Below are 22114 nucleotides of genomic sequence, written 5' to 3'. Positions count from 1 at the left end.
CCCTGGACAACGAATGAACCAAAATGTTCAGACTTACAACAACGTAAGTCTCTAAGAGAAGCAGATTTTTTAAAGAATGTTTTTAAGTTATATTTTGCTTTATCCTCACCCTCTAAATTGAAGCTTAGTGCACCTTGCTCTGAAGAAGATACAAATAGCTGGTTTAATTTATAAATGGAGGCTACACATCACTCGCCTTATAGTAGTTGTAAATCATTGTATGTTTCATTTCCTTGCCATGTATGGGAAGAGGTGTGGCTTGGAAGCCATGCTGTGAACCTCTGCACATTGGCAAATAAAGTTTTATGCGGGCTAAGCGGTTGAGTTGACACAAGGTAAAGGGGACGTTGATTGAGAGCCAGTATTTCGTTGGAGGTCCAGTCAGAATCACAGCGACCGAGTGTCAGGAGAATCATCTCCATCGAGGAAGATGAAGTAAAGGACACCTAGGGACAATGAAGGGCGTGGGGCATCAAGGATAAATGGCTATCTAATGAGGTGAGCAGAGAACACACAAGAGCCAAATGAGGCTGCAGCTGATGTTAGGCAAGATGCTTAGTCTAAATCTCCAAAGCTAATACCCACATGTCACACTGGGGTTTAACTGTCATCTGCCTTTGAACAGCCCCAATTCTGAGCTCCCCATTCAAACCTACAGCAACAGGGTGTTGCAATTCCTTGATTTTGGAGGTGTTTGTGGACAGTTTTACCTCTGTTCCTCTGGTCCAAATCCTTCACTGGGGGCCACCTTAAAACCTGCTTCCTGAGGATTCCTTAACCACAAGGATTCAATATTCTTATCTAGTATACTTGAGAAAAAAGCCATTCAAATGTTTTTAAATTGGCAATAAATGTTTTCCTAATATATATTTTACACAGGGTGCCGTAAATAAAACAATCAAACAAACAGAAAACAGGATTTCCAAATGATTGGAGCAGTGCTAAGACTTCTATGAATTTAGGGATAATTAAAATCACTGACTGTTTTGAGGAAAGGCAAGTTCCTTACCTTTCCCTTTGCTAGTAATTATTTCGATCCTGATTCAGATAGCATGCAGATGAATGATAGGTCCAAAATAACTGCTTTGCATAATTATGTTCTTTGCCTCTCATTGATCACATGCCAACATCACACTGAATATTATCTCATTTTGATATTTTCCAAGAATATATTTTAAGTATGATAATCCTTGCGTTCCTGCTGTCAATTCTTCGTACTACTTGGAAGTTTTAGTAATATTGCCAAAAACTTACAAGTCTAAAAGCAAGAAAACATTCATTGCAATTGACCAGTGAACAACCCATGGGTCAGAGGCACTAACTGTCACACAGTCAAAAATCCCTGTGTAACTTCTGACTTCCCAAAATTTAACTACTGGTAGCCTAATGCTGACCAGAAGCCTTACGAATAACATAAATAGTTAATTGACACATATTTTGCATGTTTTCATGTATTATATATTGTATTCTTACAATAAAGTAAACTAGAGAAGAAATATGAAGAAAATCAGAAGAGAAAATACATTTACAGTATTGCTTTTATCGATACTGTAAGTTTATGTTGTCTGTTTACAAGATTAAAAAAGCTGCATATAAGTGGACCCGTACATTTCAAATCTGTGTTGTTCAAGGGTTAATATGCCTAAATGTTTTATAGTTAAATAAGTGTGTTATCCATCACTAGTAGAGTTAGAGATGTAATTTTATCATTGTTCTTTATTCTAAGCCTCTGAAAACATCTAAAGGTGTGCAATAAAAGCACCTGCTGACCTTTTAAGTGGTGATATAATCTGAGGGCGTGTGTGAAAATCCTCTTAGTAAGAGCATTTACTGGGCATTAGGACATTTTTATTTGCATACAATGAATCAGAAATCAATGACCAAGGGACACGAATTTTACAATAAAGTCCACCTTTGTGGATATCACGATTACTATATGCTGACAGTAAGAAATAATATAATAGTAGAATTATTAAATATTTGAACAACATACTATATTTTTATTAGCATTTTCTTGATAAAACTCAAAGTTCACAGTGTTTCCCTGTGGAAACATTTGTGCAAAATCCATTTGCATCCTTAAGCATTATGCATAGCACTGAATGAGATAAGGCTTTCTAAAAGGAGCCTTGTTCATACTCCTTTCTATCCATTGTGATCCTCTCAATTGCTCATGGGTGGGCACAGTTATTGGCAAGAGAAACAGAGAGACCTAGGAGACAGAAGGGAGACAGGGAGTGAAAGGCTAAAGGTGCAAGTTCAGGAATTCATGTTTTCTACCATTCAGGCTCAAGTAAGACCCACACTAACAAAACCTATTTTATTCTGGGTAATTCCAAGAAAAAAATTCTCACGCAACCTCTTCTGGGAATATGCTGCAAAAGTTCACGAGGTGGTGAATATATTTGCTGATCCAAAGAAAATGTACTTTTCTTTAGCAGTAGTTTCTTTCACCATTATGGTCTATTTGACAACAAGTCCTCAGCATTCTGGACTCAGGATACTATTAGTAAGCATTTGTGTCTTTGACAGGAACCGAAAAGATGTTATCATAGCAAGGAAAAATGCTGGAGAAACGGACTTTGTCCAAAATGTCACAGATGTTCAGGGCAATGAAGAGCAATTCCGAGATCCTCACCTTAACTGAGATGAGGGTTCAGAACCACAGCATGACAAGGTGCAGGGAAACACGAGTGGCCAGAGAGAAAAGGAAAGCAGACCCCACAGGCCAGACCAACCATAGCAAAGGGCTCCCCACCATTGCAGGCAGAGGTCATGCAGGTATCACACCTGTGTCTACAGAGCGCTTTACGACCAATTTTCTCAACAACGCTTACCTACCCAATGTCCACCTTTCAATGCTGTCATATCATTTTACTTTTCCTACTTCTCTTCACAAGACAAAATCTGGATCTAGAGAGCTAAGGCACTGGTAATTTTCATCTGTAATGTGATTTTGAAATTAATGGGTTTGAGGGTCCACATCTGGAACATGCATGGTCGGTTTGCAGGCTAAGAAAGGTTGTGACTGAGGAGGGTGCTCTGTGAGGGTCACGCCTCCTGCAGGTCCAGGAGCCCTGGAGGACAGGGGAGAATCTGAAAATTGATGTAGGACCAGGCCCAGGACAGCTGTTGTACAAGAGCTACCTTTGGTCATAAAACTTCTATCACCTGCTCACTCCTGGCCATTTGCTGTGGCACTGGTGGTGGGAGGGGAGCGGGAAGGAGGGTTCAATCCTGTGGCAGTGAGGGAGGTACAAGCTCCAGGGGCTCAGAGGGGTGGGAAGAATGGACCACTGGGGAGGACACTAGACCTCTGATATCCCCTGCTTCTGTGTAGGCATCGTCACACCAGCACCACCATTTACATGAGCAAGTCCTATGTAGAAGCTAGAGATCATGGCTCAACATCAAGTTCTACACATGAAAGGTGGCATTATGAATGTGGATGTATGATGTTCAACTGTTTGAAGTAAAAATAAATTGCATCAAAAGTAGTATGTCTACTGCTATTTCTTGAGTAAATTTTGCCCAAATAACCTGAAATAAGAAGACATAATTTGGGCTCCAGATCTGTGTCTAACCAGTTGGGTGAATCAAGGGAAACTTGTCTGTGTCTAACCAGTTGGGTGAATCAAGGAAACCTCTCTGAGCCCAGGTTTCCTCCAGTGTAAAAATACAGATAGTAATGCATGCATTTGAATGGAATGAAATAGTGGGAGGATCAAGATGAGAGTGATCATGTCTGAAAACGGATATTTGTGAAAACAGCCTACGATGGGTATTCCCATGTCATTCAACCTCAGAGTCAAATTATGTTATCTCATGAAAATGCATCCTTTGATTGGGAGAAAAGCGAGCACTTCTTAACAAAAACCTTCAAAATATCAAAAACAAAACAGAGATTTAACTTGGAAATATGTGACAAAAATTTTGATAATTTTGTAAAATATTGCAAAATGTAAATCATACAGTTTATTGTTGATCTTCAAGGAACAACATCAGGGTTGCTTTGTAATGGATAATTGCAAAGAATGCAGGGATGAATTAAGTCCAAAAGGGAAAGATATATTAAAATGACCAAGAAAAGGCAGAATCCTTTTAGAAAGGGGTATGGCATAAATTAAACCTGCAAATTAGGGACAAACAAACATTTGCTAATCTAGTAGGAAGCCAGCAACAGACTTGTAGGGAGTTGTTGACATGGAAAACAATTAAGAAGCTGAAAAGGCTGCAGTATCTTTCACTGCCTTGCTTGTCTCATCCTCAACACCACATTTTCACTGGCTCAGCGAATCCAACAGGCTCTGTTTGCATCTGACAAGCAACATTTATCATTTTTTAGATTGATTTGCAAATGAGTGTCTATATGCTAGATATTGCTTGTATCACTTATATGTACCAGTTAATCTCTATTGACCTATATTTTCATTCATTCAACACATATTTACTGAGTGTTCAGGCAACTTCTAGGAGTTGGGGACACCAAGGTGCTTAAGACAGACCAGGTCTCTGGCCTTGGAAATAAGTAAGAGATCACATTTAGGTAGGTATAGACATAGAGGCTGAAGCAAAATTAAGTAGGGTAGGGGAGAGGAGACAAAGTGTTGGGGGTATATTGCTTTGATAGTGGTGTCAAGAGGTTCTTTCTGAGCATCTGACATTTCAGCAGAAAACTTCATAGGACCAGAGAAGGAGTCATAGCAGCATGATGCCTACTTCTCAGCCAGAGAGAACTAGTAGCCAGAGCAAAGGCCCTCTGTTGAGATTCATTTCGTAATATTTATAGAAGTGCTTTTATTAGGACCTATTTAATCCACACCGTGTTGTAAAAGAAATAAGTTCATACTGAGTTGACGGTAAGAACTGAACAGATATTTTCTTAACTCAAAATGTCACAATACAGTAACTACATTTTTATCAAAAGGATTTGAAATATTCAACAGAAGATCACACATAAACTCATGAGAATTTCATGACTAAAGATTCAGCTCAAATACACACACACACACACACACACACACACACACGCATTAGACTTCTCTTTCCTGAGAATATGATTAATTCTCAAATCTTTGTTTATTCCCCAAAGAATATTCTGGGGGACTCTTTGAAATGGTGACTCCTGAACACAACCTCCAAAAGAACTGGACTCAGGCCACCTGAGTGGGGAGTGGCACTGTGTGTTTAATGGGCACCCCCATACCTCATAATTATATAGAGAGATAGGAGACAGGCATAGTTAAAATAAATAAATAATGTGTTATAACCCTCAATTTATGACTTCTTGATTTCTTCAAATAATGTCATTTACTACTATGTTAAGCCAAATTACTTAATAGAATGAAACAAATTTGTTCCATTTTTCATAATGACCCATTCACATTTTTTTATCTCTATACTATATAATTGATGACTCCCTAATTTAATGCAAATTAACTTGCTTTGCATGCAAAAAAATAAATTTTTACATGCTTTCACTTAGAAATATCAATATAAGTTTCTTAAAAAAAAATGCCATTGATCTCTTCATGTCAAATTTGGGAGCCAGTTTCAAATGCTCATTTGCATAGAAATGGAAGGAGGAAAGAAGGGCCCAAATGCCAGGGTGGTCAGGGTGAGCCAGCAGAGCCAGCAGACAGAGGCCTCTGTGAACAGGCGCCAGAGATAAGCGCTCTCATTTCTGAGATAAAGAGCTGTCTTCGGAAGAAGAGCTATACATTTCCTGTGCTATGAAGGTAAGTACAAAGTAAATGCTAGGAGTTCGGTTTTTTAAAAAATTGCACACTGATATTTATTAACACAATTACATGTTTGAAGGGCAAAATAGAACTTTTATAGAAAAGTGCAGGGCCTAGAAAAGAAGCAGATTTCCCCCTCACAAACCCCTGCTATAACTCTTCCCCTTGCTAAAGCCTTGCTGATTTCAGGGGTATGGTCCCTGCCCATCACTAAGCAACGTGTCCAGGAAGCATGACCTGTGCAGGTAGGTCGCCTTCCTTCTGTGATGTTTATGGCTTTGAATAGTTATTTTGTGCCTCTTAAAATATGTAGTTTTATATATGGTTTCATTAAAATTGAGGGGGAAATATTACATCAACAAATAAGCACTTTCAGAAATACAAAATATAACAATTTTGGTTAATGTGATTATATCATAAATGTGTGCTAATTGCTGAGAGAGGCAGCTATCACATATTGGATCTGAGGAATACCTCTCCACAATAAAAAGTTACTTGTTTTCTTCTTGATATTTTTGCTTTTGACTCAAATCAAAATTCCAAAATCGACATCCTACACCTATGTTAATTCAGAACTTAATTTTAGTCTTAAATTATTTCCTATGTATCCTGACTCAAGTCCATGAACTAAATTTCATTTGCAAGTGACCATTAATTCATTAAATCAGTTTGATATCTTATCTCATATTGTTATAAGTGTTAAAATACATGGACACATTTTCCATACAGGCTGTGAGCTATATTTCAGACTGATGTGCAGTAGGGAGATGATTTGTTCATATGTATTCAATGGTAAAACTGCAGTGAAGCCTAATAATTTCATGTGACAGGCCATCTGATGATATAAAATAATCTACAAGTTTGTTTTGGAAGGCAAAACCTGCCCTCCTGTTTCATCTATTTTATAAATCCCAGATTCTCATGTACTATACTAAGGAAATACAGCTTTGCTGCTATCACAAGTAACTTGCATGCTCACACAGTATCTGACAAATGACGAAAAAAGAAGGAATTGTTCCTGAACTTTCTTGATGACATTTCCCACATAACTTATTGTAATTATGAAGCTTCGCCACACCTATTACCACATGAATAATGTACTCTATATTGAGAGTCACGTACTTTGCAGTAAGAAAAATTTAAAGGCCAAAGTCATTGGTCTGGATGCAGCAGTAAGGGTGCCCACGTGACCTTATCCTATCTAATAAAAGAGAAACATGCAAATTGACCTTACCTCCACTATGCCCACAAGCCATGCCCACCAGCCAATCAGGAGTGAGTATGAAATTAACCCAACAAATATGGCGCAGCCACGGAGCTGGAGAAAGCAGGAGGCTTGGGTTGCCCCCAGCAATGAAGGAAGCCAAGCTTCCCACCCACCCTGGCCAGCCCTGTCCTCCACTCAAGGCTACAAAGTTTCAATTATAGAAGATAAATAAATCCCAAGAAAAATGGCAGCAGCCACAGAGCTGAAGAGAGAAGGAGGCTTGGGTTGCCCCTGGCAATGGAGGAAGCCAAGCTTCCTGCCTGCCCTGGCCTGCCCTGGCCTCTGCTCAAGGCTACAAAGTTTCAATTATAGGAGATAAATAAAGCCCAGATACCAGGGCCTCCGCTTGGGTCATCGGGGGTGTGTGGCAGGCCTGCAAACCACCACAGGCCCCTCGCCCAGGCTGCCTCACGCCCCAAGGGAACCCCCATCCTGATCTGGGACACCCTTCAGGGCAAACCAGCCGGCCTCCACCCGTGCACCAGGCCTCTAGCCTATCTAATAAAAGAGTAATATGCAAACTGACCATCACTCCAACACACAAGATGGCTGCCCCCATGTGGTCAAAGATCCTGCCCCCATGTGGACACAAGATGGCCGCCACAAGATGGCCAGCAGGGGAGGGCAGTTGGGAGGAACCAGGCCTGCAAGGGATGGCAGCTGTGGGCGATCAGGCCAGCAGGGGAAGGCAGTTAGGGGTGACCAGGCCAGCAGAGGAGAGAAGTTGGGGGCAACTGGGCCTGCAGGGAAGGGCAGTTGGAGGGGACCCAGGCCTACAGGGGAGAGCAGTTGGTAGGGGGGGACCAGGCCTGCAGGGGAGGGCAGTTGGGGGTGACCAGGCCTGTAGGGGAGGGCAGTTAGTGGCAATCAGGCTGGCAGGGGAGTGGTTAGGGGGTGATCAGGCTGGCAGGCAGAAGTGGTTAGGGGCAATCAGGAAGGCAGGCAGGTGAGCAGTTGGAAGCCAGCTGTCCTGGATTGTGAGATCGGGCCTAAACGGGCAGTCAGACATCTCTTGAGGGGTCCCAGATTGGAGAGGGTGCAGGCTGGGCTGAGGGACACATCCACCATGCATGAATTTCATACACTGGGCCTCTAGTCCTTTATAAAAGCAGGCACCCCTTGTTCTTTTATTTTCTAACCACAAGCATTTCTCCCCAGGCTGTTAGAAAAACAGGCTTCTTTTGTTCAGCTCCTTTTGTGACAGGCAGGCATGTGGAAAGTGATGAGACAGTGGTAATGGAGTCTAATGAGCTCTGTGGAGTCTGCTATCTGCATTCTTAGGATGCGCCATTTCCATTTTTGTTTTCAGTCAAAGGTCATGGAACCCTGCACCTATGCTGCGGTGAAGGGTGTGCTGTGTCAGCATTCAGGGACGGCTCTGAGTTAAAGAAGAGCCTGCGGAACCTGCTTGTCTAAGATGGTACTGGCACTAGGGAAATGCACTGGGTAAACTGGGGTGGTTCGGTGCCTTGTGCCCACTACCCACCTGTGGTTTCCTATGGCAGGGGAGGTAAAGAGTAGCTCTGAATATGCTACCATGAATTCTGGTGTTTCTCAAAATGCCATTTGCATCTGATTCCCCTGATTAAAATTCAGGTTCTGACTCAGCGGGTTGGGGGAAGGGTCTGCATTTTTAACAAGTTCTCGGGCAATGTCTGATTTTCTCTATCAGTGGAGGGTGGGGTCATTGCAGTGACAATCATGTGTTCTGTGAACTCTTAGGAGTCATTCTATAGATAACTTCAGTGGCACCACAACCGCTCAAGTGAGAGACAGTCCTGAGGAGGCTGGTGAAAGGACACCCAGAAACACTCTACCCAGGCACCCCAAATCCTCAGCTGACACTAAGCAGAGTCAGAAATTGGAGGGGGGGGGGTCAATTTTGAACTGTAATATCATTTCATACAGAAGGGCAACCTAATTTGATTTTAGACTTGTAATTAAACCCTTTTGACATAAGCTTGTAAGAAAGTTTAATCTGTGAGTGTTAATTTTAACTGGGAGGGGCCTCCTATTTAAAAGTTGCTCCCAAACCCGGCTCCTCCCTGGGAGCAGCTGTGGCAGCAGCTTCCTGGGTGGAAGGAACCAGGAGTTTGGCTCAGGCCATTTTCTTACTGTCCCAGTCAAAGACCGGAGCAGAGCAATCCATGACTTGGTGCTTTATTAATTATTTTTCAGAGTTTTTAAAGGCCAGTCTCATATTCACACAGAGACTCTTCTTTATCAATAAGGTGGATTAAATTAAATGACTGCCATTTGATTTCTCAGGAGCTGCTTCTCAATGTCCTCAACCCATCAGTGAAATACAGGAACACTACATCTGGAGTCTGACTTCCAGAGCTATTTTATTTGCTAAGGCTAATTGTGGATATTTCCATGGAAAGCATCCAGAACAAGGTGCTCCTGACCCATCTTTCTAATATATATATATGCATAGCAGGATAGACAGACAGGTTTCCACTGATAGAAAGACAGGCTTCCTCTTCAAGGCACCAGAAGTCCCAATGCTGCTTTCAGAGGCTCTGTCTGCTGTAGGAACTGAAGCTCAGTTTTCATTCGTGTTTATGTGGTTTTTGCCCATCATAGGGCATAGATGATATTGTTAATGTTGGACAAGGAGAAGGGTTTTATCAGATTAAAGTAAGCTTCAGTATGCCGTTTTCTCCATATATAGATTCAAGGACTTTGAAAAATATGTGAACTAAGATGTTTTGCATTTCAGCATCATAAACACAGGCCTTTTTACTCAGATTGAATCAGATATATTATAGACTAGAGGTCTGGTGTACGAAATTCGTGCATGGGGGGATGTGTCCCTCAGCCCAACCTGTACCCTCTCCAATTTGGAACCCCTCGAGAGATGTCCGACTGCCTGTTTAGGCCCGATAGGGATCAGGCCTAAACAGGCAGTCGGACATCCCTCTCACAATCCAGGACTGCTGGTTCCCAAATGCTTGCCTGCCTGCCTTACTGATTGCCCCTAACCACTTTTGCCTGTCATCCTGATCACCGCCTAACCACTCCCCTGCCAGCCTGATTGATGCCTAACTGCTCTCCTGCCAGCCTGTTTGCCACTAACTGCCCTCCCCTGCAGGCCTGGTCACCCCCAACTGCCCTCCCCTGAAGGCCTGGTCCCCCCCAACTGCCCTCCCCTGCAGGCCTGGTCGCCTCCAACTTCCCTCCTCTGCTGGCCTGGTCACCCCTAACTGCCCTCCCTTGCAGGCCTAGTTCCTCCCAACTGCCCACCCTTGCAGGCCTGGTTCCTCCCAACTGCCCTCCCCTGCTGGCCATCTTGTGGCGGCCATCTTGTGTCCACATGGGGATCTTTGACCACATGGGGACAGCCATCTTGTGTGTTGGAGTGATGGACAATTTGCATATTACTCTTTTATTAGATAGGATAGAGGCCTGGTGCACAGGTGGGGGCCTGTTAGTTTGCCCTGAAGGGTGTCCCGGATCAGGGTGGGGGTTCCCTTGGGGCATCGGGCAGCCTGGGTGAGGGGCCTGTGGTGGTTTGCAGGGTGGCCACACACCCCAGATGACCCAAGCAGAGGCCCTGGTATCTGGGGTTTATTTATCTTCTACAATTGAAACTTTGTAGCCTTGAGTGGAGCCAAGCCTCCTGCTTGCTCCATGGCCGCAGCCATTTTTGTTGGGATTTATTTATCTTCTATAATTGAAACTTTGTAGCCTGGAGTGGATGCCAAGGCAGGCCAGGGCTGTGGAAGCTTGGCTTCCTCCATTGCCAGGGGCAACTCAAGCCTCCTGCTCACTCCATGGCCACAGCCATTTTGGTTGAGTTAATTTACCATCTCGCTCCTGATTGGCTGGTGGGCGTGGCTTGTGGGTGTAGCAGAGTGATGGTTAATTTGCATATTACTCTTTTATTAGATAGGATAGGCTGCATATATCTAATATATACATATAGCTAATATAAAGATCTAATTTTCAAAAATTAGACATTTAGCTTCTAAAATGCAAACTTAAAAAGTATTCTCCCTGTCTCATTTTTCTACTGCTTTATATATTTCACCAACACCCACACCATGGCCTTGGTGGTAATTTCAGAAGAAAAAGACACCATTAACCCTGAGTATAATTTATAGGGGGAAATGGCAAATAAACTGCTTCAGAGATTAGTCGTTCTCTCTATTTACATTTTATAAATTCTTTATATCAGCACTTTATTAAATTTTTATTCTTTTATTCAACACAATACTTAGCAAATAAAAAGGAATTTGAGAAGAGAGGAATTATGCTGTATAATAAACAGCTCTGGGAGGACTAAAAGTTTTCCTTGATTTTTTTCTGGTTAAAGCTTTAATATTTGAGTGTGTATGTGTGTGTGTGTGTGTGTGTGTTTTAGAATCTAGTCAGTAACTGAATTATATATAATTATTATTTGAATACCAGCTATATTTATTAAAACATAATTTCTTCATACAATGCACCAAATCCTTACTAATAAAAGGCTAAGTAGTTGTCACACCCTCACACGTGATGCCTTCACGCCATCACAAAATAGCTGCGCGCACAGTGGGTGCGCACAGGTGGGCAGGGCTTGGCTTGACACTGCATGCACGGCACGAAGCCTGCCTGGGAGTACTGCCTCCTCCCAGTTCCATGCGCGGCCAGGCCTGGGGGTCCTGCGGCTCCATGCAGTGGGGAGGAGGCAGGGTTGGTGGGTCCCCGTGCAGCACAGAGGCCTGGGGGTCCCGGCCTCCTTTGCACGGCACGAGGGAGGCACGTATGGTGGGTCCCTGTGTGGTACGGAGGCCTGGGGGTCCGTGGCTCCAGCCTACATGTTTGGGGCAATCCATCGAGGAGCCCCGGATGGGTGGGCAGGGCCTACCTCTTTGGGGTGATAGATCGCGGGGCTTCCACACTGTGACAGGGCACAGGCCAGGCTGGCCCCCCTCTCCCCCCGCCTAAGTGCACGAATTTCGTGCACCGGGCCACTGGTGTAGTTATAATTCTCCTATCCCATTTTTCTTCTGTTGTCTTCATCCAAAGAAGTTACTAGTAAACCACCAGTTGAACTGGTATGGTATTGATGCTAGTGATGCTTTTCTCGTACATAAAACAATTTCTGTTGACCCTTCCAGTGCAAAACAAACCCTACAGCTTTGCTAGAAGGTTGTCCAAGTAAAGCAGGCTGTTTGTGACCATGTCAACAACCAACTAACTTACTCAATCATGGAGGGGACTGTGGTATTACCTGCTTCTGACATCATATCTGAATGAATGTGTGTGTGTGTGTGTGTGTGTGTACTTTCATTCTAAAGAGAAATACATACTGACTTCCCTTTTCTACATCAATTATTAAAAAGAAGCTTATCTTCTGAGGGAGGTTTTGATTTCTTTAACATGTTGCCAGTCCATTCCAGGAGAACTAAGGATCAAGGCAGAAACATCAGGAGATATCAGATATCATTTGAGGTTAAGTGTGGGCTCTTCTCTGTAATGACAACACGCATGGGCCAGGTACTGTCTAGCAAGCCAAACAGGAATAATCAACACTATTGAGTCTGTTTGAACATATTTACATAGCAAGCAGTCATTTGAGGGATCACCAAGTCCACTGGGTCAAAATCATCAATGGTTTTCTTTGGGTACCCTTTGCTACCAAGTCTTTAACTGCCTGTCCCTGGGCAGGTGCTCAGGGTACAAACACTATAGAATAGGCATCATCTGTTTTATGTTCTCTAAATTTACTAACTTCTTTATAATCGCTAGCACTGCATTAAAGCGAGCTGCTAATTCTACAGGTGAGCCTATGATAGCCCATGGACCTCTGTGTAGGCCTCTATTAGTACTACAACTCAGACCTAAAACATGTAAGAAGCCAGTTTCCAAAGAACTGAGAATCTCAGAGGTGAGGGAAAAGACACTTTACCTTACAGATTTTCAATACCCACTGAGCCAAGTCTTCATGGTAGCTGTTGGTAACTTTTTAATGTTTTAATCACTTTGGGGAGAACCTGGACCTTCTGTGTCCATGCTTCTCCCTGTACTACAGGTGACTTGCGGTTCTCAGGGTTATATAACACTTCATCCACCAGCTACTTCACAATAGTCAGTCAGAAATATTTGTTGACTATCTACTAGAGGAGTGGTGAGGAGTTCTGAAACATGCAGGGGTCTCAGCTGCCCTTGGGGAGCCCATGTGCCCACTTATTCAAATGCCCTGCCTCTTTTGATTATAGGAAAATTCAGGATACCTTCTTTGTGTCAAATGCAGTTAGTGCTTTGCTAATTAATACACAGCAAAATAAATGCAAATTGATCCATTTGTGATTAGCCTTCATAGATTTTAGACTTTTCACTTTAGTTATTCCATAGAAAATGCGTGAGTGTGCGCACGCACACACACACATACATGGTGGGGCAAAAGTAGGTTTACAATTGTAAGTATGCAAAACAGTTTATTCTTGTATTATTATTTGTTAATTATTGTATTATTTTCCATATGAACAACTGTAAACCTACTTTTGCCCCACCCTGTATCTACATCTCTATCTACCTACCTATTTATCTACACATATGTATGATATAAAATATGGACTAAATATATGACAAATAATTTTGTAATAAAAATTACAAGATGAACCTTGGTTAAAGATAGGAAAGATTCTAATGTAGGCTTGGTTGCAAATTAACTCCATTTTGAGAAATTTTAAGTTATTAATTATTTAAGGTTATTTGTACATCTGCTAAAACAGGTGGTCTCCACATAATCCCAGGTTACTTTGATAAAAATTTAAAAAATGTTTAAAAGCCTCAGGATAGAAAATTAATATTCAGAAATTAGTTGCATTTTTGTACACCAATAATAAACTATAAGAAAGGAAAACTAAGAAAAAATCCCATTTACAACTGCATCAAAAATATAAAATACCAAGGAATACATTTAACTAAGGAGATAAAAGACCTATACTCAGAAGATTATGATACACTAAAGAAAGAAATTGAAGAAGATGCTAATAAATAGAATCATATACTGTACCCATATATAGGAAGAATTAACAAAATTTAAATGTCTATACCACCCAAAAAAATCTATAGATTCAATGCAATTCTCATCAAAATACCAATGGCACATTTCACAAAATCAGAACAAATAATCTAAATATTCGTATGGAAACACAAAAGACACCAAATAGCAAAAGAAATCTTGAAAAATAAGAACAAAGTGGGTGGTATCACACTATCTGATATCAAACTATACTACAAGGCTATAGTAATCAAAAGCAGCATAAGACTGGCATGAAAACTGATACATATATCAATGGAAGCAAATAGGAAGGCCAGAAATAAACCAACACCTATGAGGTCAATCATTGACAAAGGAAGCAAGAACATACAATGGGACAAGGACAGTCTATTCAATAAATGGTGCTGGGGAAATTGGATAGATACATGCAAAAAAGAAAAAAAAAAAAGAAACTAGACCACCTTCTTATGCGATATACAAGAATAAACTCAAAATAGATTAAGTACTTAAATATAAGATGTGAAACCATCAAACTCCTAGAAGAAAACATAGGCAGTAAAGTCTTGGACATTACTCTTAGAAATATTGTCTGTCTAGTTCCTAAGTCCCATGTCTGTCTAGTTCCTAGGTCCATGCTCTTAATCACAGTCTCCTATATTTGTTGAACTCAGTGGAATGCAACACAATTCTTTCTTCTTCATCCGCAATTAATTTCATTATTCCTACTCATTATTTTAATTATTCTGCCCTTAGATATTAAAATGACCTAGATTCTTTCAGACTTATGCCTACATTCATGACCGTGGACTTTTTGTGTTGAGTCCCACCTTTCCTTACTTGCGAGCCTACTGCCAAGTATCTGTATTCCTATGTATCTGTCCATTTTTTCCGCTCTGGGCCTTCTCTTCATTGCCCTGGGACTTCATTCTAGTCATGTTCATTGTGTCCTGGGTACCATGTTTCTCGTTTCATGCCCTTATATAGCTAGAAGACATCAAGTGTTGTAACTTTCTAGGGAAGGATACACAGGAGATAGATTTTATGAATATTTGTGAATCTGAAATTATTTGGTCCTCCCTTTATGATGATGGATAATTTGGCTACATATAGATTTTGGGTTGAAAGTTATTTTACCCCAGAATTCTGAAAGCATCACTGGGTTGTTCTTTATCATGTAGTATCACTACTGCAAGTCAGGTGGCATCTGTTTTATTTTTTCCCAAGGGTGCTAGGGTATTCTTATGTTGGTGCTTTCAAATTTCGTGATGTAGACTATGAATTACTTTTTATCCCAAGAATAGGGTATTTCCTATGAAGGCACAGGTCCCTCAGCTCTGAGGAATTTTACCATATTACTTCATTGATAACTTGTTTCTCTCCAGTCTCTTTCTGTGACGCTAGTAATGTTAGATCTCCTGGATTTGTCCTGCAAGGCTTACTGCATTATTCTGATATTTTCTGTCTTTTCCCCTTTATGTTCTCTCTTCCCAGTGATTTCCTTGACTATTTCCCAGTCCTTCTATAAAATCTTTAATTTGGGTAGTTTTGTGGCCTAGATTTTCTTGTTATTTTTGTGGCCTAGATTTTCTTGTTATTTGATCCTTTTACATATCATCTAGTTCTTACTTAATAAACACAAGATTGTCTTAAATCCTTCTTAGTACTTAACCTAAACTTATTGCTTGTTTCTTTTAATCTCTTTTATTCTGTTAATTATCTCTATTTCTGCTGAGGCACAGTTCATTTTTTCTATTTTTTTTTCAGGCTTCTAATTCTCCTGAATTCCTCAATAATCCCTACTATAATGTATCATTTTTTGAGAAAGAAAATCCGGAGGTAGCTTCTTCTTGTGCTACAATCCAAAGAGAAGTGTTACCATTTCTAAATGCAAATGTTTCCCATTATGTGTCCCTGAGGGAGAATTTGGGACTGGAGGGTGGGACATCCAGGCTGGCACTTTCCTTCTGAAAGAGAAGGTCAGGGGCAGTCCTGAGCCACCTGCCAGCTCACTGCCCACAGAACGGTATGTAGTAGGCCATGGGCAACCATAACCAAAGTCTACTTTCTCAGACAGTTTGTTCAGTTTCTTCAATAGTCAACCCCTGTTCTTTGCCTTGGAATAGGCATGGGCTACATGGCAACATCTTGGTAGGAAAGAGGGGACATGAGTGGGAGGAGGCAGCCAACTTAGAAATGCCTGGAGCCCTGACTTTCAATGGATCCCTTCATCTTGAGGCCTCTCTTCTCTCCCAGTCCCTCAGCTCAACTCTGACCCTTGAGCCTGTCCAAGAATTCACTGAAGACAGCAAGTCCACCTCCGCTGTGCTGGCAGAGCAGATTCTTGAGAGAAACTTGGACATTTTTAATTGCTTACCACTCCTATCTACTTTGCTTTCTAGAAAGTTCCTAAAAAGGCTTGTCGGTGACACTCACCCCCTGGCCTCAGGCCTCTGTGTTCTTGTCTTTTTTGTGATATCATTCTTGGTTGCAATCCTGTATGTTATTTTTCAAGGGGTCTGAGACATAGGGAAGATGTCTGAGACAGAGGGAACATGAGTGGTCATACTATGCCATCTTGAACTCTTGTCCAAGATAGTTTCATTTTTAAATTTACATTTCCTAGTTAAGCATAATCAATATCATATAAGTATCAATAATATTGCAAAAGCTTTGGTTGAGTTCTACATAAAAATACCATTTTTCTACCAAATTAAAACACCGGACAAAAGAAAGCCTGTTAACCTCATTTTAATTAGCAAGGTTGCCATATGGTAGACAGGGAAGGGGAGGTATTAATTTCTGTGAATCAACAAAAAAGAAAGACATCAGGAAGGCCTTTGGGACCACCTAGCATCCCAAATATTGAGTTTCAGAAGCAGCCACCAGCTTACAGTAACTGGATGTTAAAAACAGCCTTTCGCTGCTGCAGTCTGACCAAAACACAACTGGACACAAATCAGATACCAATATAACTGGGCATGAGATGCTGTGTAAAGTGACTACAAAGGAATGCCTGGTCACCGTTTCTGGGAGTGCTGGGTCGCTGAGCAGATGGAGGCTGTTAGACAGCAGTCAGCAGGTTCAGAGGAGGAGTGCCGAAGAGATCGCAGTATCCATGCTCTCGGTAGGGAGAGCCTGGAGATAGGGGGGTTCCATGAGACCACTTGGAGGAGGGTTCTCTGCTATAAAATGGGATCCCAGAATTTAGGGGGCAAAAGGCTGAAGGAATGTTCACTTTGATGGTGGAAGCAGGAAAGGGTCCATGTATGGGAATAGATCTGCACTTCTCAAGCTTGTTGATCTACAGGATGGCTGGGTTTGGCTCCCAGAGCAAGAGCACAGGGGGAAGGAGCTGGGGCTAAGAGGCATGGCCTCTGTGCAATGCCATAGAGCTTCTGAGGTTGGGGGAGGGGTCTAGCTTCAAAAGACCCAGAAATTCTGGTGGAGAGTCAGCTTTTTTAACAACCTTGGAAAGAAGATTAAAGTGTGGATTGATTTCACTGGTTGATCACATTCTAATTAGCAGGTCTGAACTATGACTTTATTTTATTTTCTTTTTTACTTCTGGGTGAGCAGGAGGTTCACCAGAACTGATCACGCATTTGTGCCCTGCAGGCAAATTTCACCTTCAGGAAATTCAATGTAAAGGAGGAGTGGAAGCCACATATCATGTTGCATTCTGACCATATCTCAAGTGCTGTGTGTTAAATAAACTGGCTCATTATCCGGGGAGACTTCATGTTTCCTTTGAGAACCTGCCACCAGAGATCGCAAAGCTTTATTCTAGGATTAGGCTTTTTATTTTTTCCCTTTTTCTTTCTTATAACAGGTGCACCTGGCAGCACTAGCAAGTCTGAAATCTGCAAATATGTGAAATTTGGAGTTTATAATGTGTGATCCACTGAAAATACTGAGTTTTATGTCCATCTGGCTGGGGAACAAGGTGGACACGCCTTGACTAAATTCCTCTCCATATTAGGTCAATTTTCTTTGCAATCATTAAATGTACAAATCTACATTTAATCCATTTCATGTTTGCCTCAAAATACGCTTGCGATGTTTGACTTAACTTTAATGCATATTTATAACTCAGATTTCTATTTTTAATGGGATTAATTTTGCTCTAAGCCAGAAAAGGAAAGGATCATGCTATTTTTCTTACAGAAGTGAACAAAAATTGGTACTGTTAAGTTATATTCGATAGAATGATGAAAGCCTGTTAACCTCATTTTAATTAGCAAGGTTGCCATATGGTAGGCAAACTTTTGCTTTTCTTTAAAATCACTAGTCATTTACAAAAGTTAAAAACGTATATTGCATTTTTACATTCTTGGTGTTTTTCTTCAATAACACAAAATATACTTTCTACCCACATATCATGTATATTTAAGATATAGAGAAGATGGACTCAAAGTAATCTAGGTTGAAATCACATTTCTGTGATCCAGACACATAACTTTGGGCAAGAAACTTATCACCAATCAGTCTCAGTTTTTGAATCTGTACAATAGGGGTGAAAACTGTACATTAAGTTACTGGAGACAACATGAGATACAGTTTGCTAAGCTTCTGGCACAATGCCTGGCATTTGCAAATGCTTTATATTGCAATTATTTTTTTACCTAATTTTATTCATTGTGAATAAAATGAATACATTTAACTTGTAATTTATAAACAATAAAATTAAACAACCTATTTGTCAGGAGAAAAATGTTAAAACTACTTATGACATTTATCTAGCCTTCTTCTTCCTGTACTATTTATGAGTGATAATTTTTGAATTGTCACATTTCAAAATAAATGGGTGAAAGTTTTAATAACTAGATCTGGGAGCAGGGAAGGACTCTTCAAATGCCTACCTAGGTATTTCCCTGCCTATTTTTTCACTGAAAATCCCTTCTCCGCATAGCCCCCAGAAAGAAGTTTCTAATATGATCAGGTCAGTCCTCTGTTGGAAGGGTGAAACTATAAACCCTTTACCACTCATCTCCTTCCGTATCTCCACCCCCAAGCCCATCACTCATTTCTGCCTCAAGGAAGCCTGATCTGCTGGTCACCCCTACACCTTTCCACCGCACCCTTCATCACACCCCTTCTCTACTCTTTGACTTTGCTCCAACTACCTTTTCGTACTAGTTCCACTGATAGTGCTTAGCCCTGGAGCCACCGCACTAAGGAAGCATTTGCAGCACAGATCTGATCCCCACTATAACAGGCTCCTCTAGCATGTTCCCATAGTAACCACCTGTCTCACCCGAGCACTGGAGTTCAAACCGTCTGTTCTTATATCCATTACCAACTAGGTCTCTTGAGGGCAAGGGTTATCCTTCACTCATCTTTGTATGCCCAACACAGACACTGACATGTTTGGGGACTCAAAGGACCTGCTTTGTGTCTGAAACAAAAACAAATGACCTCTTCCTTGCACATCCAAGTTAGTATGGCAGGTATTATTAAGTAATAGGAGTTATCTTTTATTGAGCTGGCCAATGTACTAGAATTTTATATGTATTTCCTTATATATGTCTGACATTGTGAGATACATATTATTGTAAAAACATAGATAAAGGAACAATTTTAAGCAGGCAAGTAATGCACCTAAGGTTAGGGCAGTGGTTGGCAAACCGCGGCTCGCGAGCCACATGCGGCTCTTTGGCCCCTTGAGTGTGGCTCTTCCACAAAATACCACGGCCTGGGCGAGTCTATTTTGAAGAAGTGGCGTTAGAAGAAGTTTAAGTTTAAAAAATTTGGCTCTCAAAAGAAATTTCAATCGTTGTACTGTTGATATTTGGCTCTGTTGACTAATGAGTTTGCCGACCACTGGGTTAGGGGCCTCCAACAGAAAGGCAGAGCTGGGTTTCCACGAAGGCATCACTATAGGATGAAAAGAGACAATCTAAAGAAAGGAAGAAAAAATTCTAAGAGATCTTTGGAGTCTGATGACTTAACATCTGAGAAATTATACTGTTCTAGGTTGATTCTGAAGTGTGCTGTTTTCCACAGAGGTGGAACTCTGAGATCACTGGCAGGACTTTAGAAAGCTAGGCCATCAAGAAGGTCTAGTGCAGTGGTCGCAAACTCATTAGTCAACAGAGCCAAATATCAACAGTACAACGATTGAAATTTCTTTTGAGAGCCGAAAACCGACTTCTGCGCATGGGCCACGAAGTTTCAATCGCACTGTACATGTGCGCCCACACGTCGTATTTTGTGGAAGAGCCACACTCAAGGGGCCAAAGAGCCGCATGTGGCTCGCGAGCCGCAGTTTGCTGACCACTGGTCTAGTGGAATGTGTGGGTGTGTGTTCTTCACTAAGTGTCCACATAACTGATGACCTAAAATCCTCAAATAGAACTTCTACACTTTTGGAAATACTTTCAGCTAAACAAGAACCACTTCTTGAAAACATTATGCACATTTTTGATCTCTAGTTTTTCTCCTCCCATTCTCTCTTGGATCCCTACTGCCAGTAAGATTTCACCACTACCCTTCACTGAAACTACTCATTCAAACTCGCCAATGAATATACTCTGCTAAACCAGTGTCAGCCAACAGTTTTCCTTTGTCTTGACTTTTTAAATGTACTGGACAGTTTATTGTGACATGCTGTTCTTTTGGCTTCTAACAAATGACACTGACCTTCTCAACTATGAGACCTATACATTTGTGGGAGGCACTAGGGCTCAGTCCTTGGACCTCTTCTCTCCATACTTACTTCCCAGGGTAATTTCTTCTAGACTCCTGGTCTTAAATACTATCTACCTGATGATGACTCCAATCCCTAATTTTTATCACCAGCCTGAGGTTCTCCCCTGAACTCTGACTTGCACATCCATCTGTATACTTCACATGTGCATTTTGATTCTGATAGGTACCACATGTCCAAAACCAAAATCTTAATATTTATGAACACTGTCCCCAAACCAGATCCCTCTGCAGCACACCTGTCTCGGTCAGTGGTGACTCCATTCTTCTGGTTGTTGGTTCAGTGACAGCCTTAGTCCTCTTTCTCTTATCATCATCATCTAGTATGTGATAAAATCCAGTAGGCTCTACCATACATATACACCCAGAATTACACGACTTTTCATAACCTTCAATGCCACCATCCTGGCCCACATCATAATCATTTCTTGCTTAGATTACTGCCATAACCCCTAACTGGTATTCATGCTTTTGCCCTTAACCCCCAACAGTGTATTCTCTACAAGCACCCAGGGTGATTGTTATATACACTAAGTCAGATTATGTCACTCCTCTGCTGAAATCTTCAATGGCTCCCATGGATTTAGCACAGCCAGCATCCTCAAGTCCTCATCAAACTTACAAGACCTTCCTTGCTGGTCAGTTCACTGACCTCATGTCATTTCTTTACCCTATTTCTCTGGATACACTCTCCTTGCTGTCCTGCAAACATATCAGACATGCCCCTACGTACCAGCCTAGCATGTCTGTTCCTTTTATTCAGAATGCCCTTCCCCTAGATATTGATATTGCCAGCTCGCAGACATCCTCCACTACTGACTTCAAAGTACCTTCCAATTAGAGCTTTCCCTAGCCACTCTATCAAAAATATTTACCTTGCCTGGCTGACATGGCTCAGTGATTGAGTACTGACCTATGAACCAAAAAGTCATGGTTTGATTCCCGGTTTGAGCACATGCCGGGGTTGTGGGCTCAACCCCCAGTAGGGGGCATGCAGGAGGCAGTAGATAAATGATTCTTTCTCATCATTGATGTTTCTATCTCTTTCTCTCCCACTCCCTTTCTCTGAAATCAATAAAAATATATTAAACAAATATTTACCTTGATTATTTTGTCTTCTCCATTTGAAACAAGCTCAGAGATATTGGTTGATATTGATCACTATTCTCTAAGCTCTAAATCAGTGCCAGTAAATCAGAGGTGCTTAATAAATAATTATGGAATTAATTCATTCAAAAGTGAAAGTCACTACCTATTCCATACTTACATGTCCTAGTTATCAGTGACAAATCTACAAAGTCACAGCCTTGAAAATCCAAAAGCTTGGAGCTGCCCCCTGGTGGTCAGTGCACTCCCACAGGGGGAGCGCCGCTCAACCAGAAGCCGGGCTCATGGCTGGCAAGTGCA

General features: G+C 41.5%; 1 protein-coding gene across 7 annotated transcripts in view; it reads right to left on the bottom strand.

Annotated features, from left to right (window-relative positions):
- CTNND2 (catenin delta 2) overlaps window positions 1-22114 on the bottom strand; it is an 804920-nt gene that overhangs the window by 300269 nt on the left and 482537 nt on the right. The gene's annotated exons all lie outside the window — the stretch shown is intronic.

This window comes from Plecotus auritus (assembly GCF_963455305.1).
Source record: "Plecotus auritus genome assembly, chromosome: 7".
NCBI classification, from domain to species: Eukaryota; Metazoa; Chordata; class Mammalia; order Chiroptera; family Vespertilionidae; genus Plecotus; species Plecotus auritus.
This window is presented reverse-complemented; position numbering and strand designations above follow the sequence as displayed.